Source organism: Ursus arctos, unplaced genomic scaffold (assembly GCF_023065955.2).
Source record: "Ursus arctos isolate Adak ecotype North America unplaced genomic scaffold, UrsArc2.0 scaffold_37, whole genome shotgun sequence".
Lineage (NCBI taxonomy): Eukaryota > Metazoa > Chordata > Mammalia > Carnivora > Ursidae > Ursus > Ursus arctos.
The window spans coordinates 20203087-20229706 of NW_026623053.1; the positions used below are offsets into that span (position 1 = coordinate 20203087).

General features: G+C 34.9%; 1 long non-coding RNA gene across 1 annotated transcript in view; it reads left to right on the top strand.

Annotated features, from left to right (window-relative positions):
- The window catches only part of LOC113266163 (uncharacterized), a 404629-nt gene that overhangs the window by 106949 nt on the left and 271060 nt on the right, over positions 1–26620 (top strand). The window contains exon 3 of the long non-coding RNA XR_008957146.1: positions 25196–25339. This is a non-coding gene — a long non-coding RNA (uncharacterized LOC113266163). The remainder of the gene's footprint in view (positions 1–25195; positions 25340–26620) is intronic.

The following is a 26620-nucleotide window of genomic DNA, read 5'->3' on the forward strand; positions in this document are numbered from 1 at the left end:
GATAATGTGTCAAATTATATGGAGTGGGGATTACGTTTTTATCCCTTAACTGCTGTTGTTTTTTGTTGTAGCATAGTGAAAGAAAGCCATAATATCAATATAATCCAAAATCTTAGTGTAAAAATATATTTATAATTTTAACAACGGTTCTATAACCACAAAGAGATTTTAAAATAATAATTCTAGCATTAATTATGTCTGCAATAATTTACTTATTGTAGGAGTGAAAGCAATGGAATTAATTTTTAGAAACCTACTAGAAATCAGTGGAACCAGAAAGTGTATTAAAGAATAACACAAAATATCTCATTTAATTTTCAGAACATGAAAAATCCCTTAAAAGGCTAATTTAACACTATGAGAAGACATCGCCATAATGTTTATTAAGTGATAGTTTCTTTTTTCTTTCTTTTTTACAATTTTATTTATTTGAGAGAGAGAGCACGCATGAGCCAGGGCAAGGGGCAGAGGGAGAGGGAGAAATAGACTCCCTACTGAGCAGGGAGCCCAACAGGGACTCAATGCTAGGACCCCGAGATCCTGACCTGAACTGAAGGGAGACACTGGACCGACTGAGCCACCCAAGTGCCCCTGTTAAGAGATAGTTTCTGAGAAGATAATTTTATAAGTCCTAGATTTATAAGATGAATTATTTTAATCAATTATTTAAATAGTGTGTTGACAAAGATTGAATGTTATCTGAAGTTAATTGGGTGTAAGAGTGTACTTATTTATCTGATCCGAGTAGGAATTGGGATATATTTTCAACTGGATAAGTAATTTTATAATTGCACGTTTTATTTTTGCTACTAAATCTGAAATAGGCAAACATTTAAAATGGTTAAAGTATGATGATTTGGATATAAAGAGTACATTCAAAATATGCAGACTAAATTTATTCCTTGTCTAGCCCAAAATGCAGTAACTGACATTGTTTGACATAAAGTAGTTAAAACCCTAAATTCTTCATGAAATAACTTTGTGGCTCTATAAAATGGTTTTACATTTTGACAGAACTTTGCTTTATGGTGGACTTCATTCTGTGGATAATCTATTTAGTTTTATTTATGAAATGGAAGATTGGTCTTTTATTTTCAGACTGAAAAACTTCAGTGGGTATAGAAGAAAACATTAACATTGCTGCTTTTTTACCAAAAGGTAATGGGCCCATCTGTTGTTATGGAGGTTATCATAATGGTAAGAACTGTAGTATAAAAATTCTATGAAATATTAAATATTATGATAATCTGTTTTTAGGAGCAATGAATGTGGAAGCATTTTATTTGCAATTCCACAGTCTAGTATTATATTAAATGTGTATACTTAGACCTCTGTGTTATTACATGGAAATCACAGGTTACATATAGTTTAATAATTTCTCGAAATCCACTGTAAATAAATGAATTCTTTTAGCTATTACCTTAGGTGATAAGATTAAACAGATATTAAGGATTCTTTTCTTTTCCCTCTTGGCTTATGATTGCTAACAGCATAGAACTTTTAAGAGGTTTCAACTAAATAAAAAGGAAGAGGCACAAATACCAATATTCTGCTGGCTAGAAAGCTGCATATTTTTCACAGTACTATTTTACTATACCAAGCATGTGAGGCCATATTTAAGTACTGTATACGGTAAACAAGTAAACTTAAGTTGTAGATATTTATGTGGATACGTAATTACTGGTACCTTCACATCCTCTGCCTTAGTGGGCAGCATTATTTTAGATCTATTGGTCAGAGACAAACATAAGCTGTAAATACGTGTATAGATGTATTACAAACAAATTCTTTTCTCACTTGAGATAGAAATTGAATGTTAAGGTGATTTCTTAATACTTAACATTTAAAAATTTTTATTAAGTACAGACGCCATTCAGTTCCGGAAAACACACAAAATACTGATTATAGTGAGGGAAATCTCAGTGCCATTCTGTTCAGAAACAGCCTCTATTTATTTGTATTCGGGCATCTATAGAATGACAAGCCAAAGTTTTGGCAAGAAGTACATTCATTCAGACACAAAGAAAGGATGACTATTGTAGCATGGGATCACAAATCACGTTCTTTCTATGCTTTCGGGTTTTCTCTTCAACATTTCTTTAGACAGTCTAGGCAGAATTGCTTTTGGCAAAAGAGTCTGATTGATAGCAAGTCAGCTTACACTATATGTTTTTATAGTACTTTTTTTCAAATCCGTAAATAACAGAGATATTATCTCCTGGTGATTGTGTTGCTATGAGACATCCATACTGTGTCTTGATTTTCCAGCCTCAGCCACTTGCACAGAAAAAGTAATTTTAAGTAGCATGATTTACCAATAGTCCTAGAATAACATATAGTAAATTTTGCTCCAAGGATTTTTATAGTTAAACGTGAACATTGGTATGACCCCATGTTGCTTATTTTATTTAGTGTACATAATTTATCCCACTACTCTGGGCAGCAAATTACTGCATAATTAAACAGTTTAGCAATCACAAGAAAGATTTTAGATTCTTCATTAGCAGATACCAGGGCAAAGCCTGAGGAGTGAAATCTTTCTTTAGAGAGCAACACCATGAAAGGAAGAGGAAGGAAGGAGGATTGCTTAGAGACAGAAGGTGAACTGCCATCTAGGCCCTACAAACCCTCCGGCAACCTGGTGGAGAGCTCTGGAGCCAATGTTGACCCATCAATATCCCACATTGGGTGAAATGTACTGGCCTTCACGTATCTTTCTTGTTCAGTCACCGTATGCAAGCTGCCCTGGCCAGGGTGCAAACTCAGGGGAGAGATTGGGCAGCTGAGGGAGGCCGTAAAGAAAATAATAGCCGGAAGCTGGCTGCTCTGCCGCCGTGCTCTTGGCTGAGGGCTGAGTAGGAAGTCTTTACTGGATGCAGATTCTGGGTAGCTCAGGTCTGTGTTCAACACAATCACTTTAGGAAGGAGGCCATTGTTGCCCTGACTGGGGTGGGAGGGGACAGCTTTGATAAGATCCATGGTCAAGTTACCAATGAGGGATAAGCCTCCAATCAATAGGCCATGTTTTGTCAATTCTAGAATTTCATATATTTGGGATTATGCACCCCTTTTTGTGTGTCTGCATTGTTTTACTTGCCACAATATTTTTCATGTTAAAAATATTTCATTTAGAGACCCCTGGGTGGCTCAGTCAGTTAAGCAGCAGCCTTTGGTTCAGGTCATGATCCTGGGATCAAGTCCTGCATGGGGCTCCTTGCTCAGTGGGGAGCCTGTTTCTCCCTCTGCCTGCTGCTCTGCCCGCTTGTGCTCTCGCTCGCTCTCTCTCTCTCTCTCTCTCGTGCGCTATCTCTAGTGAATAGATAAAAATTCTTAAAAAGGAAAAACTAATGTAAAAATTTAAAAAATATTTCATTTATTTTTTTTATGTATCAGAAGTTCCTTTTCCTTGCTTTATAGTAGTTCATTTTATAAATATTTGTTTTTCTAGGACAGGAATCTGAGTTGTTTTCAATTTTTGGTTATTATGAAGAACACTAACATGGACATTTTCTGCAAGACTGTGGATTTAAGTTTTGTTTTTTCTTGGATAAATGCTTAGGGTTGGACTTGCTAAGTCATGGAGTAAATGTTTAACTTTCTAATAAATGGCAAATAGTTTTCTGAAGTGGTTGTTAATTCCACTTCCCTAACAGTTATAAATTAATCTCCAAAATTTGGTGTTTTAAGTCTTTTCCATTTAACCGTTTTAGTAGATGTGTAGCACTACGTCACTGTGATTTTAATTTGCATCTCCTCTACTATAATTTATGATAAATACTTGTCCATGTGCTTATTGGTCATTTGCATATATTTTGGGAAGTGTCTGATTAAGTCTTCTGCCTGTCTTTTATTTCATTATTTAATGTTTTTATATGCTGAATACAGATCCCTTTTCAAATGTATATGTTGCAGATGTTTTCCACTAATTTTGATGAAGACTACTTTGTCATTTCTCTGTTATGTATCATACAATCTGTATTTTGTCTAAGGAATCTTCACTTATCCCAGGGTCTTAAAGACATTCCTCTGTGTTTTCCTCTAGTAGCTTTATTGTTTTAGATTTTACATTTAGGATTATTATTTAATACAATTGATGTTTGTGTTTGGTGTGAGGTAGGGGCCAGAGTTCTTCTTTCTCATAGATAGCTACCTTTTGTTTCAACACCTTTTGTTGGAAATATTTTACCATACTCAGTTGTTTGGACCTTATTATTGAAAATTATTTAATCATATTGAATGGCTGGACTCTCTGGTTTAATTGCTTTATATGTTTATCTTTTTACTGATATCACACTATCCTGATTAGCATACATTTTAGTAAGACTTGAAGTCAAGTAGGGCAAATCCTTTAAATTTGTGTTTCTCTTTTTTTTATTTTTGTTTTGGCTATTCTTGTTCCTTTTCCTTTATAATTTTTTTAATGGATTCTTTGTCTTTATTATGAGTGATTTTTTTTATGATTTTAGCAACAGTTTTTATTTATTTTTTATTTTCTAAAAATTTTAAAGTTTTTATCTTAATTCCAGTTAGTTAACATACAGTTATATTAATATCAGATGTAAAATATAGTGATTCAACAATTCCATACATCAGCCAGTGCTTATCATGTTAAGTGTACTCCTTAATCCCCCTCACCTTTTTAACTTATCCTGCTCTCCTCTGGTAACCATCAGTTTGTTTTCTATGATTCAGTCTGTTTCTTGATTTGTCTCTCTCGCTCTCTGTTATAGTTTTTAATATGAAGAGCTTGTACATATTTTGTTAGACTTATGGATAAGTTTAATAGTTTTTTGATAGCATTAAAAATAATTTATTTTCTAATTGTTAATTATTAGTATATAGGAATAAAATTGACTTCTGTATTTTGGTTACATATCACTAAGTTTCATTTCTCAGTTCTGGAAGATTTTTGTAGATTTTAAGGATTTATCTGAAAATCAAGAGTTTTGCTTTTTTTTAGTCTTGTTTTACTTTTTTTTTTTTCTTATTGTTCTGACAGACCTCCATTACAATGCCAAATAGAAATGGTGAGATTGTACATTTTTGTATTGGTCTCTGTCTTAAAATCAAAGCATGCAGCAGCGCCTGGGTGGCTCAGTCATTGAACGTCTGCCTTTGGCTCAGGGCGTGATCCCAGGGTTCTGGGATTGAGCCCATATTGGGCTCCCTGCTCTGCTGGGAGCCTGTTTCTTCCTCTCCCACTCGCCCTGCTTGTGTTTCCTCTCTCGCTGGCTGTCTCTCTCTGTCAAATAAATAAATAAATAAAATCTTAAAAAAAAAAAAAATAAAGCATGCTGGATTTCACCAGTATGTGTAGTATAGGTTTTCTATATATGTTCTTTATCAGATTGAGGAAATTCCTTCTATTCCTAGTGTGTTGAATGTTTAAAAATAATGAGTTTTGTGTGGCTTAGTCAGTTAAGCAGCTGCCTTCAGCTCAGGTCATGATCTCAGGGTCCTGGGACTGAGTCCTGCATAGGGCTCCCTGCTCAGTGGGGTGTCTGCTTTCCCCTCTCCGTCTGCCACTCCCCCTTCTGGTGCATTCTCTCTCTCTCTCTCTCTCTCTCATAATAAGTAAATAAATAAATAAATAAATCTTTAAAAAACGAGTGTTGTATTTTGCCAAATGCTTTTTCTTTATTTATAGAAATGCTTGTCTAACATCTTTAACTTAATGTAGTGAATTACATTGTTTTTTGCATGTTAATAATTTGCATTCCAAGTTGACTATGCTGTATCATTCTTTTATATATTGTTGGATATTATTTGCTAAGTTTTTTTTTTCCTTAAGATTTTTTAAATTTATTTCAGAGGGAGAGAGAGAGCGCACAAGAGGAGGGAGGGGCAGAGGGAGAAAGAGAAGCAGACTCCTCGCTGATTAGGGAGCCCCACAGGGAGCTGAATCCCAAGACCCCTGGATCATGACCTGAGCTGAAGGCAGACACTTATCAAATGAGCCACCCAGGCACCCCTGTTTGCTAACTTTTTATTAAGATTTTTTTATATCTATATCCGTGAATGATACTAGTTTTTACTTCCATTGTCTTGTATTCTTTTCTGGTTTTGGCCTAAGGATTATAGTGGCATAATGAAATTTTCGTATCTTATTTCTAATATATCTTCTTCCCCTAAACCAGGTAGGCTTTTGTTTGGAAGACTTATGGTACAAGCCGCTTGTCTGAACATACCCCCCTTTCTTATTAACTCCAAAGCTGGGATAAATATAGGAGCCAGTTGTTTTCTCTCAGTAGTGGTATTAATGTATTTGTGATTTTCTTGGAGAACAGTAATCTTTCTGCTGCAGGCTACTCTCATGGGCAAAATGCAGACATCTTGTCTATATTTATTTATGTCCTCCAAATGTCCCTCACATTTTGCACTGTGCTACATTGACAGAAGTATAGTGGAAAAAGGAGTAATTTTCTCAAATTGGCATGATTTTTCCTTGCATTGACATTTGGCAACATTCAGAGGAATATTTGATTGTTAAGATTAGGGGAGAGGAGGTTCTGCTCGTATCTAGGGGGTAGATGCCCAAGTAACTCCTAATACATTCTGCAGTACACAGGAGAAGAACCCCCTACAACAAAAATTATCAAGTTAAAAGAGTCAGTAGTGCTAAGACTTGGCTTAGAGGTTCAAGAGCTCAATAAAATTTTAGTGGTAGAACAAAGTTTCATTGTCCTCTATGTACACAAACTATAGACTTTTAACCTGTGACATTTAGAAGGCTTAGTTTGTCCCTTGAAAAGGGGAAAACTTTCACTTCTTCCCACGTGTCAGAGAGAGAAAAAGCTCTTTTCTTAATGCCATGGTTTTTTTTTAAGGATTTTATTTATTTATTTAACACAGGGAGAGAGAGAGAGCAGAAGCAGGGGGAGCGGCAGGCGGAGGGAGAAGGAGAAGCAGACTCCCCACTGAGTAGAGAGCCCAACGATGTAGGACTCAATCCCAGGGCCCTGGGATCATGACCTGAGCCGAAGGCAGACCCTTAACCGACGGAGCTGCTCAGGCACCCCCTTAATACCATGTTTTTAACAAGCCCCCAATCCCAATGATTCCTAGTCTTTTTATTCCATTTCAGCCTTAGCTTACTTTGGTGAATGGTAAAATGGCACTGTAAACATATTTGTTTATTCTATTTTTCTGTCTTTCGTTGAAATCTTAAGTCAGTGTGCTCTGCCTTTGGCTGAGTTGAGGAGACTCCAAAGTATACTTTCTTTTTTCTGCTACACCTACTAGCTGTAGGTCCTAGTAACAAGTTCTGGGGAAGAGCAAAAGCCTTACTTAGCATCTGTTACAATAGTATGTTACAGTTTACTAAGTATTTTCATGTATATTTTTCAAGAAATCTTTACAGTGATATTGTATATTATGTATTATCATCATTAATATAATTTGTGGCTTAAATCAGGAAAATCAGTGATGTCATTGTTATGAATAACATTTCCTTCTAAGTTGTTTTTTTTTTTTTTTTCCAATTTTAAGTTCTCTATAAGGGGGCACTTATAATTCATTTAGAGAATTTAAACTCCTAGGAGTTTTGCTGTAAAGCACTCATACACTATCTTTTATATTTCAGTCACTTACCTAAGAGTCTTATAAATTCCATTCTCTGCTCATTCAGCCACATGATCAAAATCGCTTTCCTCCCAGACATGGAATTTGAGTGAAAAAATAAAATGAGAACACATATGCCCTCTTCATTCAATGATCACCTTGAAAGTAGGTGGGAAGAGTGCCTGACATTCATTTCTGAGCAGTTGCTGTGGATAGTGGAATCCTTTTGTGAACCATTGACACAAAATAGTAATTGAAAAGCCTTATTTCAAAGTGTTGTCAGAACTGAGGGTGAGAATAGAGAGAACTAATGCTAAATATTAACAGCGCATTAAAAGTGAGCAATATGTAAGTAATTACAGTCAGGTAAAACTTTATGCTGATTTTATTTGCATAATATAATAAAGAAAGGTTCAGAAACTTAAAGTATGATATCATGGATTTTGAAATGGACAGAATAGACTCTCTGTGAAGAACCAGAAAACCATTTCTTTTTTTTTTTAAGGTGGTACACAGTACAAGAGCATTATGAACAATGATTTCATTATTATTTTATTTTTTAAAAAAATTGTGAAGATAGTACAAAGACACCTAATTTTCACTATTGTTAACATCTTGCATTAGTATGGTACATTATAATAAGTAATGATTATTACTTATTATATTGATAACATTATTAATAGCTAAAGGCGAAACTTTATTCAGATTTCCTACTTTTATCATGATCTCAGTTTTCTGATCTGGAATACAACCCAGAAACAGTGTTACATTTATTCTTCATGTCCCCTAGCCTTCTCTTGCCTCTGAGATTCCTAAGACTTTCTTTGGTTTTTATGATTTGACAGTTTTGAAGAGTACTGGTCAGGTGTTTTATAGAATGTCCCTCAGTTGGGACTGTCTGACGTTTGCATCATGATTACGTTGGTGTTATGGGTTTTTGGAAAGAAGACAAGAGGTAAAGTGCCACTTTAATCAAGGATGACAAGGGTATGTACTATCAACATGACTCATCACTCTATTGATACTGTTAATGTTGACCTTGATTATGTGGGCTGTGGTAGTATTGTCAGATCTTTTTTTACACTTGCCACGCTGTGCTCTTTGGAGGGAAGTTACTATGCACAACCTGTACTTGAGGACCGAGGAGTTATGTTCTATGTATTTGAGTTGGAAGAGCTCCATAAATTATTTGGAATCCTTCTGCATGGGTGATTGCCTATTTTTCCTACTTATTCATTTATTCAATTATTTATTTAAATCAATGTAGACTTATGTGTTTGTTATATATTAGGTATGTACCCTGTCTCTATGACATACCCCCTTCAGTGTGTGTGTGTGTGTGTGTGTGTGTGTTAGTACTCTTTTACTTTCGGGAACTGTAAAATGCTCCATGCTCATCTTATATATGCCCCAGCTCTAGAATATCCCACATGTTCAAGTAGCCCTGGTTCCTTTTATTGAAGAATGACATTAGGAACCAAGATCTGTATACTAGAAGTGCCCGTTGCTACTTGAATGTATTTCTTCTTGTTTATTAACATCTATATATACACATAGTCATAAATAGTTTATGATATAAAATCATATTAGATGTTTGAAGAAAAAAATTATAATAACATCTGGCATGGTGCTCCACATATTTGGAGGGAATTCCTAAACAATTATAGATGATAATTAGGGAAAGATAAAGGGACCTACATGGACATGTGATTTCTAACACTTCACTTGAAGTAGTAGAATGTTGACACCATGTACTGTGATAAATTACCTATGCATATATTAATACCTATAGCAAAACTAAGAAAACTTTACAAAGAAATATTCTAGGGGCGCCTGGGTGGCACAGCGGTTGAGCGTCTGCCTTTGGCTCAGGGCATGATCCCGGCATTCTAGGATCGAGCCCCACATCAGGCTCCTCCACTATGAGCCTGCTTCTTCCTCTCCCACTCCCCCTGCTTGTGTTCCCTCTCTCGCTGGCTGTCTCTATCTCTGTTGAATAAATAAATAAATAAATAAAATCTTTAAAAAAAAAAAGAAAAAAAATATTCTAAAAAGCACTACATATAAAACAAAATGTTATTTTAAAAATGTTCAAGTACACGCTGGGATACAAGTAAAGAGAAAGAGGAACAAGAAGAGGGAACAAACAGAAGGAAAACGGCAAGAATAAATCCTAACATTTTAATAAGTACTTCAATGTAAATGACTTACATATAGCAAATGACAGAGATTGGTAGATTTGATACAAAACATGAGACAACTATATGCTGTTAACAAGCTCATTTCAACATCACACATAGATAAATTTAAAAGTAAAATGACAGGGGCGCCTAGGTGGCACAGCGGTTAAGCGTCTGCCTTCGGCTCAGGGCGTGATCCCAGCATTATGGGATCGAGCCCCACATCAGGCTCTTCCGCTATGAGCCTGCTTCTTCCTCTCCCACTCCCCCTGCTTGTGTTCCCTCTTTCTCTGTCTGTCTCTATCTCTGTCGAATAAATAAATAAATAAATAAATAAATAAATAAATAAATAAAATCTTTAAAAAAAAAAAGTAAAATGACAGGACATACCAAATCCTAATTAAGAAAAACAAAGCAGAAGTGGATATATATTTGACAGAGTAGATTCTAGAAAAAAGAAAAAGAAAACTACTGGAGTGAAAGAGAAACGTTATATACCGATAAAAGTACCTATCCATGGGAAGACATAATGATTGTAAATGTGTATGCACCAAAAGTCAGAGCCTTAAAACATATAAAGCAAAATCTGAGAGAGCTGAAAGGAGAAATAGACAAACCCATAGTTAAAGTGGAATTTTAACACCCCATCTCAGGAACTGATAGAACTGGTTAGAAAGAAAATCACCATGAAAACAGAAGATCCGACAAGCACAATCAACAGGTTATAATTGACATATATAGAACACTGCATATTGTTTATCGAGTGCCCAAGGAGCATTCACCAAGATAGTCAATATTCTGGACGATAAAACATGCCTCAACAAATTTAAAGGAACTAAAATTATGTGGTATGTGTTCTCTTAGAATGTTGGACATCTATATAGTTTCCTCTAGAACCAAACCAGAAAGTAGTAACAGAAAGTGGAGGAAACTTCTAAATACGTGGAAATTAACACACTTCTAAATAATTTAAGGGTTTAAGAGGAGGTCTCAGAGAAAACAAAAGAATAATATAGAACTAAATGAAAATGAATAGACATTTAAATGCATTTGGGGGGCGCCTGGGTGGCTTAGTCGGTTGAGCATCCGACTCTTGATATTCACTCACTCAGGTCATGATCTCAGGGTCATGGGATCAAGCCCGGCTTCTGGCTCCGAGCTCAGCAGAGAGTCTACTTCAGATTCTCTCTCTCCCTCTGCTCCTTTCCCATTCACAGACACTCTCTTTTTCTGTCTCTAAAATAAATAAATCTTTAAAAAACCAAAAAACAAAAAACATTTGGGATGCAGTGAAAGTAGTACCAAGAGGGAAATTTATACCACTAAAAGCTTACATTAGAAATGAGAAATTTCAATTCAGTAACCTAAGTTCCACTCCCCCCATGGAAACAGAAAAATATAGGCAAAAGAAACCATGAACAAGCAGAAGAAAGGAAATACTGAGTATAAGAGCAGAAATCAAGGAATTAAAAGTAAAAGGATACAGAAAATCAACCAAGCAAAATATGGTTCTACAAAAAAAAAAAAAATCAATATGATTGATAAACTCTAGCAGTATGGATGAAAATAAATGAGAAGAAAAACACAAATCCGCCATCTGTCTTAAATGCACACACATCCAACATACACATGGACATAAAAGTAATAAAATCTGAATAAGCTCAGTGGGTAGTATCAGTGATAATTTCCTGTCTTTGATATTGTATTACAGTTATGTAGGTTGTTACTATTTTGGTATATTGAACGAAGGGTACCATGAGACCCCCTGAACTTTTCTTGTTCCCTTTTGCAACTCCCTCTGAATCTATAATTATTTCAAAATAAAAAGTCAATAAAAACAATATACTGTTCCAGAGATTCTTCCTTGGGCAATATTCTTTGAAGACTCTTAAAGTGATTAGAAATTACAAATTGTAGGAGGGTCAAGAAAATGATCCCTAATAAAATGTATCTGTATAGGAACACTTATACATAATGGCTTAGTCGGGTAAGCATCTGCCTTCGGCTCAGATTATGATCCCAGGGTCCTGGGATCAAGTCCTGCATCAGGCTCCCTGCTCAATGGGGAGCCTGCTTCTCCCTCTGCTTGCTGCTTCCCTTGCTTTTGTGCTCTCTCTCTGACAAATAAATAAAATCTTTTTTTTTAAAAGAATCTGTAATTCTTTATTGGTTCTCCTCATTAATTTTCCTATATAGTTTCCTCCAACAAAGATTTCTTTATGTTGAGGCAATTCTCCATTTATTAGTATTTTTTTTGTCTAACTCTTTTCCTAACTTATTTACCAAAAACAAAAATCAACCTCTCAAGCTGATGGACCACTGTGTTTCTTGTCAGAATATCTAATAAAAAATAAGCCTGGAAATGTTTATTGTAGTTAAATTGACCATTTACTATAAGACAGTTTAAACTACACATTTTAATAAGTATTCTGCCAAAGACACTGCACATACATCTAAATAATCTATATCTACTTGTGTTTAAATTTGATTTTGTGCATTTCAAAACATTTAAGAGCTATTTCTGAATCATTTATTGCGCTCCCTTGAACATGGCAACTTGGTTATATATAGAAGAGCAGGATATTTTTAAAAAACTGTTTATATTATATGATGTGGAGATGATTGGATAATTATAATTGTCTCTGAGTTGGAAATTGGCATTCTTAAAGGCAAAAAATATGTATATACTTTTTACCATTACATCTAAATCTACTATATTCAAACTTTTCTAATGGAAGGAAAGATAGTAAATAATGTAGATGTTTTATTTAAATTAGTAAGCATCAAATTTGTAAATGTATGTTTTAGTCACTCTGTCTTCAACTGCTATTTGGAATTATGTAAACCAGTTTAAGAATTAGCCAATTTCATGTGGAAATAAAAGATAATGTCTTTATTCAGGAAAAATCACATGGAATTTTATTATTTTGAAAAAAGTGACATTATTTTTATTGCTTTTTCTAATGAGAATTGTATGTCTCTTCTCTGGCATTGATCAATTGTGTGTGTGTGTGTGTGTGTGTGTGTGTGTGTGTGTGTGTATTAGTCTTGATAAACAGAGTGGTCAAAGCTAATGATACAGATTCTTTAATCAGCCAGGACTTGTTTTGTTTTATTTAAAGTAAGTCACTGGGGCACCTGAGTGTCTCAGTCAGTTCAGTATCCAATTTGTGATTTCAGCTCATGTCATGATCTCAGGGTCTTGATATAAAACCTTGGTGCGGGGTGTGTAGCTTGCTTGAGATTTTCTCTCTTCCTCTCCTTCTCTCCCTCTCCACATCTCCCTGCCACCGCTCGCTCTCTTCCTCCAAAATAAATAAATAAATAAATAAATAGTCCCTGACGAGATTAAGAAAAAAAAAGCTTACATGCAAAGAACCTTGACATTTTCTTCTCTGAATTTCCATGATGTTTACAACAAAGCAGATGTAATCTTCCGTGATTTTGTAGGCAAATATAAAATCTATTCTTATGTCTTCCATATTCCTATTGTTTTATCAATACTAATAGTGTAAAGAAAACAGAGCTGATAACCCCTTTAAAAAATACAAATCACAACCTCTTATTTAAATCATACTGCCACTAGTAGTATGAATCAGATTAAAGATTTTAACTGCTTAATTATTTCCTTCATGCTGGGAAAAATACGATAGTCATTGTTCCATATTATTTACAGTAAAATGAATACAATTATCTTTTAAGTTCAGAGTACCACTTCTGGATAGATGGTTGGTTTGTAGTGATGTGTAGAGTATTTCCATCTATAACTTAAACACAGTGTGACTATAGTATGAATGTACTATGAGTACACATAGTATAATGCACATAATTTACAATCAATAAGAAATTTTATTTGTATTAACGGGAAGCAAGAAATTTGAACGGGGAAGTGACATATGGCACCATTTAAATTAGGTCTTGGATTCTGGCACTGTGAATACGCCGTGTTTCCTGAATATATTATTCAACTTTTTTTCAAACAAAGATCTAAGAAGCAGTCTACATTTAATATATATTATGCTATTTGCCCTCTTCAGTTTTCCATTTAATTGGTGGCTATGGCAGCCAGCCTCCAAGATGGTCCCCAGTGATTTTCATCTCCTGGTATCCATGCCCTTGTGTATTTACTCTCCTACCTTATATAGGGTTTGGTCTTTGTGACCAATGGAATTAGCAGATGTGATGGTAAATGATTTCTGAGCCTAGGTCCTTAAATTCATTGTCTCCTATATGTTCCTTCCTCTGAGAACACTAGTTTTGTAGAAGGCTACTTGTCATGATGTGAAGACACTCTAGAAGCCCTTATAGAGAGATCTACGTGGTAAAGAACTGAGCCTTTTGCAAACAGCCAATAAGGAATGTAGGTTTTCTGCCAACATCCGTCTTGGAATTGGATCCTCCAGTTTCCGTCAAGCCTTCAGATTACTACAGCCTTAGCTGACCAATTAATTGCAATCTTAGGAAGACTCCAGGCTGTATTTACTCGGCTAAGCTCAGCTAAACTGTCCCCAGATTCCTGAAATACAGAAACTGTGAGATAATAAATATTAATATTGATGTTATTTTAAGGCACTAAGTTTTAAGTAATGTAATGTATTAGTAGCAATAGATAACTAATATAGATTTTGGTACCAGAAGTGTTACCTTAAGAGAAAGGGAACCAAATTTGAGTGTCCTTGAAACTAGATATTGGGCATAATCTGGAAGAACTTTGAGGAAAGTGTTACTAAAAGCTTGAAAGTTGTTGAAGTAAATGTTTGTAAAGGCATGATGGCTTTTGAAGAGACTGTGAGTGAGGGCTTAAAGAGAAGTGAAAAAAAACATTTCTGGAAATTGGAAGAAAGGGTATTTTCCTATAGTAGCCCAAAGTTTAGCAACTCTGCTGCCTGTGGTAATATAGGAGGTAGGAAAATTTGCCATTTGGTGATATAACTAAAGAAATTTCCAGACAAAATGTATCTTCTTAACATTTACATGAAGATTCCAGAGGGGAAATGTGAGATAATAAAAAGATTGTTAACAAAAAATAAGCCTAAACTTACGATTTTGAAAATTCCAACTTCTTCAGACAGCAACTAATGCTAAAATTAAGAGAGTAGATCCTAAGTGTTCTTATCACACACACACACACACACACACACACACACACACACACAGGGTAGCTCTGTGAAGTGATAGATATGTTAATTAACCTGATTGTGGTAATCATTTCACAATGATTACAAATATCAAATCATTGTGTGCAACTTTAAATAAATATAATTGTATTATTCAATTATACCTCCAAAAATGGGAGAGGGGAAAAAGAAATTACTCTCAGGGAATGAGTAAGACCCTAAAAAGATCAATTGTGCCTCAGAGGGCATGAAGTCAAACAAAAGACACTGACTAGATTTTAAGGTTGTTTCTCAGGCATTTTGTTAATCAAATAATAGAAATCCTAATAAGCTTATAGACATTTTCTTTCAGTAGAGGCTGAAAGTAGATACTGTCTGAAAGAATATTTATGGGAGGCTTTTATCCAGTGGAGTGAATTTCAGTAAAATTTATCAGAAGCCCACACAGTTTTTAAGGGTATTTTATTTGTAGAAACACCACTGGATTAGATTGTAAAAGAGAGAAAATACAAAATGAATGGAGAACTTTGGACCCCCAAATTTCTGTAAGTATGAAGTAGGCTGAGAGATCTACTTCCCTGCAAACACATGCTACCTTTCGTAAAGAGAATGGTGATGAAGAGTTCAGAGCTATGAGCCGTGGAAAATTATTCCCAGTCCCTGAGTTCTAACCAACAAACTTTCAATGTGTACCAGGCTGAATTTCAAAATCGCTATGAAGTTCTTTGTGCTTCCAAATATTCTCCTTTTTGAACAGAAATGCCTTTTGCAGTTATCCTAAGCCTGTGTTATTATTATATGCTGTATGTATGTGGAGAAGCTAATTTATGTCTTTAGTTTTATAGTTTAAGATCGTTTATAGTTTAAGAAATACTTCTTTGCATGTACCTGACTTACATGACAAGATTCTAGACTTTGAGACTTTGAGCAGATGCTGTAATAGAATGAAGTATTAAAGAGGGTAGCTAGGAAAGGGAGGAATATACCTGTATTTTGTATGTGGGTGGATGTAAATAATTTATAGCCAGAGAGTTGATTGTGGTTTTAAAACATGTCCACACATACTTTGATACTTCTCTCTTTCAAAAGCTGAAAGCTAATTTTCCACCACTTATGGGTGGGCTGTACTTTGTGACTCATTTCTAATAAGTAGAATATGGTAGAAATAATGGTGTCATTTCTAAGATAAGGATATAAGAGGCAAATAGCTTTCTCCTTGCCCTTTCTCTCGGATCATCCACCTGGGAGAAACTTTTACTGTATAAATGTTCCTACTTACAGTCTCATTTATTGATCTCACCTATTTAAAAAAGTCATTGAAACTCTGGTAAGAAATTTCTAAACTTAGATTATCAAAATAATGGGAATATAATGTATATCAACAGGTGATGTGTTTTTGATTTTTATTTCTTTTGAAATTTTATAAAATACCAGCTATTTATTTTAATAGATTAAAAATTAATTTTTAGAAATGTCAGTCGACCGTGTTTAAAAATAACTTTTGTTCTTGTACATGGAGGTTTGTTGCTTAATATTTTGAATGATTAGTTTATTTTCCACAAAGTTACATACCAGATTTTTTGGAAGATTCATTACCTACATGATCTAGATTTTAGAGAAAAACTATTTACTCCTTAATCAGGACTTTGTATCCTAAAAGATTTTCAGAATAGCAGAGAAAAATATTTTATAATATGTTGAGAATGTATAAGCTATGGTGAATTAGTCTATTTGAATATAATTTGGTGCAGTCATTTTGAATATTTTAAGATGTCTCATTTTTAATTATTTAAAGTATTTTTATATCAGGAATTCTACATTGAATTTTATGTGAAAATCTTGAAAGAAATTTAATTAGAAAATATTATTTATATTATTACAGTTCCCATTTTTAATAATAACAATAAAGAAACAACATAATTTTTTTGCAAAATAATCCATTTCTATAAGATTACAAATAAATATTTTTGAAGATACCTAGCTAGTATATACAGTGCTTTATAAGATAAAGCTTATATTAAATGATCAAAATTCCTCAATGACTATTTCATTCCAAGTTTTTAATCTCAATACTTATACTTCAACATTTTTCTTTAAAGATTAAAACCATATTTTAAGTTATATCACTAAAACATGATCCCAGTTTTATTAAATGGTTGTTCATTTAGATTTGCCATACACTACCATACTGTTGTGGTTATTTTATTTCTTTTCATACAAAATAAGTTATTGAAACCAGAAACCCTATTTAAGGTATATGGATTTTTTATAGGTGTCAATACTTTTAGGTTTCAATTCTAAATTTTTTTTTGAGTTAGAAACAATATAAGTAGATGATATTTCAGTTTTAAAGTAAAATTCCCTTTTTGAATTTTTGAAAATTGACATAATTAGTAAAAAATATTGCCACCTACTTGATTAGTCTTTCCTTACTTAATTTTGTAAGCTTAACCATAATGTATTCCCACATAATGCTGTACATTTTTCTTCCCTTGATAACAGGTTAGAATTAATATATATTTCTAGAATTTTGACACATTACCAGAGAATAAGACTGGAGTTTGGTGTAGCAACTTAGTGAATTTCTATACCTTACCTAGTGCCTCACACATTTAAGGCCTTTAATTAATGCAATTAAATGAAAAGACAAATAAATACTTTAAACTAAATAGTGCATTGCAATTTAAACATTTGACTTTTGTAAATTTTCCTGTTTCTGATGCCATCCATGCCAAACTATATGCTGAGCATAATTTTATATCTACGTATCTTGGATTTTTGTAGAAGCATTAACCAGAAGATGTGTGTTTATTCTTATAAACCTTTATATTTCTCATTAGACATTGATAAATTATCCTCTGGTTTAAACAGTAGTCCCACATGAAGAATTTTAAGCTTGAGTTAGCATTCCATAATTTGATAAATCTGTGACACTGACCAAATCAACTTTTGAAGCAAGTAAATTTTGAACCTGAGCCAGACTCTGAAATGTACCGAGTTCAGGAATTAAGACTGCCAACAGATAACTAGAATATTTTAAGCTCTTATTAATATCCTCATATAAATTTCATTTTAAATATATTTAATGTCTTGAAATTATTTAAATTTTATTTTATAGTTAAAAAGGTCAAGCATTAATTTCAATATTTAAATGCAGACATAAAAATTATATAATATTGTACTTATATACTGCACTTTGACTATGAATGAATAAAAAAATGCTACTGTGATATAGGTACAATATGGAAGGTAACATTATTTGCAAGATATACAGTAAAGCGATTAACAAAGTGTAGCTAAATCCAAGTTACTTTTGATTTAGTAAATAAGAAAGAATAGCAACAGAGGAGTTAAGATGGCCAAGTAGTAGGGGGACCCTGGGCTTGCCTTGTCCCTCAAACACAGCTAGATCAACATCAGATCATTCTGAATAACTGGGAAGTTGATCTGAGGATTAAGAAAACAATCTGCACAAGTGGAGGGAGAGAATGTGACAGACGAGAGGTTCAGAGATATGAATTGGGAGAGAGAAAAGCCATGGTACTGAGGGCCCTTTTTGAGGAGCAAAGTCAGGGATAGTGGGAGAGAGAGCAGCAGTTTGAGTGAAGTGCTGTGGTGTGGGGATCCCCTGAGTCACTTGGGGAGAGAACATTCCCCTTCCTGGAGTGCATTTGAAAGAAGGTGTTTTGCTTTTTGAAGGACAAAAGAACCACCTGCCAGTATTGAGTGGCCATTCAACATCAGGGGAGAGAGGTGCATAGAGACAGTAGATGATCTGGTCACAGCTTTTCACTGTGTTTCAGCATAGACTCTGAGCACTCACTCTGTCACTCTGGGACAGAATAGTGCTAGGCACAGTGCTGCAAGGCTCTCCTCCAGGTGAGAAGGGTGGGTCCGCAGCCAGAGATAAAACACAGGAGAACTGTGGCACCAGGCAAGCCGGGGTCTGGGCACAGACAGGTTGAGGCCAGGGATCTGACGAAAGCCTTGGGCACAGAACAGGAGATGTTCACTTTTCTGTGAGGGACTCCTGAACAGCAGTGGCTGTGAGTTCCCTTCTCCAGGGATAAGAGGGTAGGATGATGCCATCTTTCCCTTCCCCCCACCCACCAACACAGTCGGACTTCAAGGGAGTACACAGTGCTTTGAGTCGCTTATACCAAACCCTGTCCCCCAGCTCCTGGCAGGGGCATCTTTGCAAGGGCAGGTCTGACGGTGAGCCAGTGCAGCAAGCCTCCCCCTGAGAAGCCCAACACAGACCCCTCCTCATGCATCAAGGCAACTGATCCTAGAGTGCTCCAGAGGGTCAGCTTCAATTCTGGTGGAAATAGGACCAGCCTTTTTTTTTTTTTTTTTAAATATTACATTTATTTATTTATTTATTTATTTATTTATTTATTTATTTATTTTCTTTTTGGCATCAGGCTTATAGTTTTTTGTTCATTTGTTGGCTTGTTTGTTTCCTTTTCTCGTTCTTCAGATCAGGCTTTTTTTTTCCCCTTCTTTCTTTTTTCCTTCCTTTTTTTTTTTTTCCTTTGGTGTCAGGCTTATACTTTTTTGTTTGTTTATTTGCTTTCTTGTTCTTTTTCCTTTTCTTGGGTCAGGCTTTTTTTTTTTTTCTTTCTTCTCAGGCTTATCTTAACAAACAAACCAAAGCACCCCTAAAGGCCCAAACAGTCCCCACTACAAACAAGGAGGAACTCTGCAGAGGACTGGCCTGTGGGAAAGAACACCCAAAACACAATAGCAGAGTGTATGCAGCACACACCAGAAACACTTTCTGAAGCACCAGGCCCTGGACAGTGTAGGACCCCTTCTTAATATAGTTTTATTCTCAGGAGCAGGAAGCATAACATGCTTTCATAACACACAGACAGAAACCGAGACATAATGACAAGATGGAGGTATTCTCCCCAAAAGAAAGATCAAGAAGAAACCACAGTTAGGGATTTGCTCAAAACAAATATAAGCAATATATCTGAACAAGAATTTAGAACAACAATCATAAGAATAATAGCTGGGTTTGAAAGAAGCATAGAGGACACCAGAGAAACCCTGTCTGCAGAGATAAAAGACCTAAAAACTAGTCAGGCCAAAATAAAAAATGCTATAACTGAGATGCAAAATCAACTGATACAATCACAATGAATGGAAGAAGCAGAGGAATGAATAGGTGATATAGAAGATAAAATTATGGAAAATAATGAAGCTGAAAAGAAAACTACTAGATCATGAATATAGACTTAGGGAACTCTGTAATTCCACAAAGTGCAATAATATTCGTATCACAGGAGTCCCAGAAGAAGAAGAGTGGGAAAAAAGGGGCAGAAGGTCTATTTGAACAAATTATAGCTGAGAACTTCTCTAATCTGGGAAGGAAACAGGTGTTCAAGACCAACAGGCACAGAGAACTCCCCTCAAAATCAATAAAAACAGGTCAACACCAAGACATACCCTAGTGAAACTGGCAGAAAACAAAAATAATGAGAGAATTCTGAAAGCAGCTAGGGTCAAAAGGTCCTTAACCTACAAGGGTGGACACATAAGGCTGGCAGCAGACCTGTCCACAAAAACATGGCCTGCCAGAAGGGAGTAGCATGATATATTCAATATGCTGAAGGGGAAAAATATGCAGCCAAGAATACTATTTCCAGGAGGCTGTCATTCAGAATAGAAGGAGAGATAAAGAGTTTTCAAGATAAGCAAAAAATTGAGTTCATGAACACTAAATGAGCTCTGCAGGAAATATTAAAGAGTACCTTTGAGTGGGAAAGAGAGACCAAAAGTAACCAAGACTCGAAAGGAAAGAGACAATCTATAGGAACAGCAACTTTACAGGTAATACAATGGCACTATAAATTCATATCGATTAATAATTTCTCTGAATGTAAATGGACTAAATGCTCCAATCAAAAGATATAGGTCATCAGAACGGATAAAAAACAAGACCCATCAATATGCTGCTTACCAGAGACTCATTTCAGACTCAAAAACACCTCCATATTGAAAGTGAGGAGGTGGGGAACCATCTATCATGCTAATGGACATCAGAAGAAAGCTGGAGTAGCCATACTTATATAAAATAAACTAGATTTAAACCAAAGACTGTAATAAGAGATGAAGAAGGGCACCATATCATAAAAAAGGGTCTATCCAACAAGAAGATCTAACAATTGTAAATTTGTATGCCCCCAACTTGGGAGCACCCAATAATTAATAATAAACTTAAACCCTACAATAATAGTAGGTGGACTTTAACACCCCACTCACAATGGACATATCATGAAAGCAGAAGATCAACAAGAAAACAATGGTTTTGAATGACACCCTGGACCAGATGGACTTAACAGATATATTCAGAGCATTTCATCCTAAAGCAGTAGAATACACATTCTTCTCTACTGCACATGGAACATTCTCCAGAAGAGATCACATACTAGGTCACACAAATCAGGCCTTAACAAATACAAAAAAGATCATACTGTGTATATTTTCAAACCACAATGCTATGAAACTTGAAGTCAACCACAAGAAAAAATTTGGAAAGACCACAAATACATGGAGGTTAAAGAACATCCCACTGAAGAATGAATGGGTTAACTAGGAAATTAAAGAAGAAATTAAAAAATACTTGGAAGCAAATGAAAATGAAAACACAACAGTCCAAAATCATTGGGACACAGCAAAGGCAATCATAAGAGGGAAGTATATAGCAATACAGACCTTCCTCAAGAAGCAAAAAATGTCTCAAATACACAACCTAATCTTATATCTAAAGGATCTGGGAAAAGAAGAGCAAATAAAGCCTAAAACTAGCAAAAGAAGGAAAATAATTAAGATCAGAACAGAAATAAATGATATAGAAATAAAACAACCCAGTAGAACAGATCAGTGAAACTAGGAACTGTTCTCTGAAAGAATTAAAAAAATTGATAAACCCCTAGCCAGACTTATCAAAAAGAAAGGAAAAAGAACTCAAATAAAATCACAAATGAGAGAGGAGAGATCACAACCTACCTACAGAAATACAAAACAATTATAAGAAAATATTATGACCAATTATATGCCAACGAATTGAACAATCTGGAAGAAATGGATGAATTCCTAGAAACATATAAACTACCAAAACTAAAAAAGAAATAGAAAACTTGAACAGACTGATACCAGCAAAAAAATGTAATCAGTAATTAGAAATCTCCCAGCAAGCAAAAATCCAGGGCCTGATGGCCTCCCAGGGGAATTCTACCAAACATTTAAAGAGGAGCTAATACCTATTTTTCTCAGGCTATTCCAAAAAATAGAAATAGAAGGAAAACTTCCAGAATTATTCTATGAGGCCAGCATTACCCTGATTCCAAAACCAAAGACCTCTCTAAAAAAAGGAGAATTACAGACCAATACCCCTAATGAACGTGAATGCAAAAATACTAAAAATATTAGCAAATCAAATGCAACAGTAAATAAAAGGAATCATTTACCGTGATCAAGTGGGATTTATTCCTGGGCTTCAGGGGTGCTTCAATATCCACAAAACAATCAACATGATACATCCCATTAATAAAAGAAAGGATAAATACCACATGATCCTCTCAATAGATGCAGAAAAAGCGTTGACAAAAGAAAGCATCCTTTCTAGATAAAAACCCTGAAGAAAGTAGAGATAGAAGGAACATACCTCAACATCGTAAAGACCACATATGAAAAACTCACGGCTAATGTCATCCTTAATGGAGGAAAACTGAGCTTTTCCCCTAAGGTCAGGAATGTGACAGGGATATCCACTCTCACCACTGTTGTTCAACATAGTACTAGAAGTGTTAGCAGTCAGACAACAAAAAGAAATAAAAAGCATCCAAATTGGCAAGGAAGTAGCCAAACTGTCACTCATTGCCAACAACATGATATACTCTATGTAGGAAATCTGAAAGCACCAAAAAATTGCTAGGTGATGAATTGATGAATTCAGCAAAGTCATAGGGTATAAAATCAACATACAGAAATATATTGCATTTCTATATACCAGTAATGAAACAGCAGAAAGAGAAATCAAGGAATTGATCCCATTTATAATTGCACCTAACACCATAAGTTACCTAGGAATAAACCTAACCAAAGAGGTCAAAGATCTATGTGGTGAAAACTATAGAACACTTATGAAAGAAATTGAAGATGACACAAAGAAATGGAAAAACATTCCATGTTAGTGGATTGGAAGAACAAATGTTGTTAAAATGTCTATACTACTCAAAGCAACCTACACATTCAATGCAATCCCTATCAAAATACCACCAGTATTTTTCACAGAGCTAGAACAAACAATCCTAAAATTTGTATGGAACCAGAAAAGACCCCGGATACAGATACAGCTGTATTACAAAGCTGTAGTGGTCAAGACAGTATGGTACTGGCACAAAAACAGACACATAGATCAATGGAACAGAATAGAGAACCCAGAAATGGACCCTCAGCTCTCTGGTCAACTAATCTTTGACAAAGCAGAAAAGAATATCCAATGGAAAAAAGACAATCTCTTCAACAAATGGTGTTGGGAAAATTGGACAGCTGCATACAGAAGAATGAAACTGGACCACTTTCTTACACCATACACAAAAATACTCTTAACCAAAAATGGATAAAAAGACGTAAATGTGAGATAGGAAACCATAAAAATCCCAAAAGAGAACACAGGCAGCAACCTCTTTGACTTCAGCCACAGCAACTTCTTACTAGATGTCTCTGGAGGCAAGGGAAACAAAAGCAAAATGAACTATTGGAGGACCTCATCAAGATAAGAAGCTTTTGCCCAAGAAGGAAACAATCAACAAAACTGAATGGCAGCCTGCGGAATGGGAGAAGATATTTGCAAGTGACATAGCAGATAAAGGGCTAGTATCCAGAATCCATAAAGAACTCATCAAAAGCAATCCCCAAAAATAAATAATCCAATTAAGAAAAGGGCAGAATACATGAATAGACATTTCTCCAAAGAAGACATACAAATGGCTAACAGACACATGAAAAAATGCTCAACATCACTCATCATGAGGGAAATATAAATCAAGACCACAATGAGATATCACCTCACACCTGTCAGAATGGTTAAAATTAACAACTTAGAAAACAATAGATGTTGGTGAGGATGTGGAGTAAGGGAAATCCTTTTGCATTGTTGGTGGGAATGCAGACTAGTACAGCCACTCTGGAAAATAGTATGGAGTTTCCTCAAAAAGTTAAAAATTGAACTACCCTACAGCTCAGCAATTGCACTACTAGATATTTATCCAAAGGGTACAAAAGTGCTGATTCACAGGTGTACATGTACCTTAGTATTTATAGACGCACTATCAATAGCCAAATTATGAAAGGAGCCCAAATGTCCATTAGCTGATGAATGGATAAAGAAGAGGTAGTATATGTATACAATGGAATATTAATCATCAAAAAGAATGAAATCCTGTCATTTGCAACAACATGGATAGAACTGCAGGGGATTATGTTAAGTGAAATAAGTCAAGCAGAGAAAGACAGTTATTATATGGTTTCACTCATATGTGGAACATAAGGAATAGCATGGTGGACCATAGGGGAAGGGAGGGAAAACTAAATGGGAAGAAATCAGAGAGGGAGACAAACCATGAGAAACTCTGTATTCCAGTACACAAACTGAGGGTTGCAGAAGGTAGGAGGGTGGGGGATGGGGTAGCCAGGTGATGGGTATTAAGAAGGGCACATGATGTGATGAGCACTGGGTGTTATATGCAAATAATGAATTGTTGAACACTACATCAAAAACTAATGATGTGCTATATGTTGGCTAACTGAAATAAATAAATTAATTAATTAATTAAGGGCACATGATGTGATGAGCACTGGGTGTTATATGCAAATAATGAATCGTTGAACACGACATCAAAAACTAATGATGTGCTATATGTTGGCTAACATAAATAAATAAATAAATAAATAAATAAATAAATAAAATAGAATTTTCTGCCATGATTGAATGTTCCATGTTTACTTATCCACTATGACAGCCATTAATCAGATGTGATTATTGAATACTTAAAATATTTCTACTGTGGTTGAGTTATATGTGTAATTGGGGGGGAAAGATTTTTTCAAAAGTAAGAGATGAGCAGAACTTGAATTAGGACATTTTTGTAATAAATCATCATTATTTTTTATATTTTTTATTGAAGAATAATTAATATACAGTATTATATTAGTTTCAGGTGTACAATATAATGATTCAATGATTCTATACTTAGTGCTCATCTTGGTAAGTGTACCAAATTGCAATCCCTAAGATCCCCCCAATATGCTTTGTTTGTTTTACAGCATCTTCTTGATAGACATAACTTGGCATAGTCCTTAGGATCCAAAGTGTCTTACCTTCATCCTGGCACTGCCGTAGAATCGATTAAAGTACCTTGAAGAGTCCATTGCACTCTGTTGTCTCTTTGGTGGCTTCAGAACGTGGTGGTAAGTCCTCTTGGTTCTGAACCTCCCACCTTGGTTGAGGTTCAGGCCTTTATTTGTATGTCTTCTGTTGGCTTTGGTCCTCATTCATTTCTGAGGATAAGATTCCATCTTCACTCTTTTTTGTATTTGTTTATAAAACTGTATTTTATTGAGTTTTCAAAAAAAGTAGAAATGAGATGTCTCTATTATCTTTTCATATTTACATACTTAGGAAAAGGAAGAGGGATTGGGAAATAAATTTGTCTTTACCATGCTACCTGAACTTTCCCTTTTTTTCCCATTTTTGTTTTTTATTATTTTTTTTAATTGAAGTATAATTAACATGGAAACAAAAATAAACTCTTAAATACAGAGAGCAAGCTGGTGGTTACCAGAGGGGAGGTTGGTGGGGGATGGGTGAAATAGGTGAAGGGGATCAAGAGTACACTTACCATGATGAGCACTGAGTAATGTATAGAATTATTGAATCATTATACAGCTGAAACTAAAATAACACTGTGTGTTAATTATACTTCAATAAAGATGTAATAAACTGTTATAAAAATAATTCTTGTCATAATCGCTACAGTAAGCAATTGTAGCATTTTGTAAGAATTAAATATATTGTCCACAATTCAGAATGGAAGAGAAAGGAGGACTGAAGGTCTTAAGTCATTCATTCATTTATCAAACATCTATGTTCTGTTATATGGCAGGTACTGTGTCAGATGATTCACATTAAAAAAAAAACAGACAGGATGTCTGCCTTCAAAACTAATATTTTAATGAGAAAGATTCATAACCAAACCTGTTTGGCTAATTTTGGTAAATGTTAAAAGAGTGATATATAAGACGATAGCTTTGGTTAAGAAGAAACTTTCCAGAGGATGTGTTGTGTGTTGAGCAAGGGAAGAAAGGATTACTTTGGAGATGGAGTGACTCTCAGTCTGAATCATGAACAATGAGTCATTGTAAGGTATTCCAGGTGGGGGGTGGGGAGATAGCTGTGCAAAATCATCAATTCATTAGGGAATTTAGTATATTCAAGGAACTTCCAGATGTCAGAACAGTTATAGGATACCGTGTTGGTTTTGAACAATGGCCTATCAATCAGTCTCAGGTTAATAATGTGGAAACCCCCATAAGGCTTTCCACAGAGAGGAAATAATTTAGGGAATTAGATACAGATGTTAGAAGGCTAGAAAAACAAATTCAAGATAAAACGAGATAATGAACATTAAATACAGGTACTAACTCTTGGACTACAGGATCTAATAGAAGCAATTAATGCTATAAGGATAG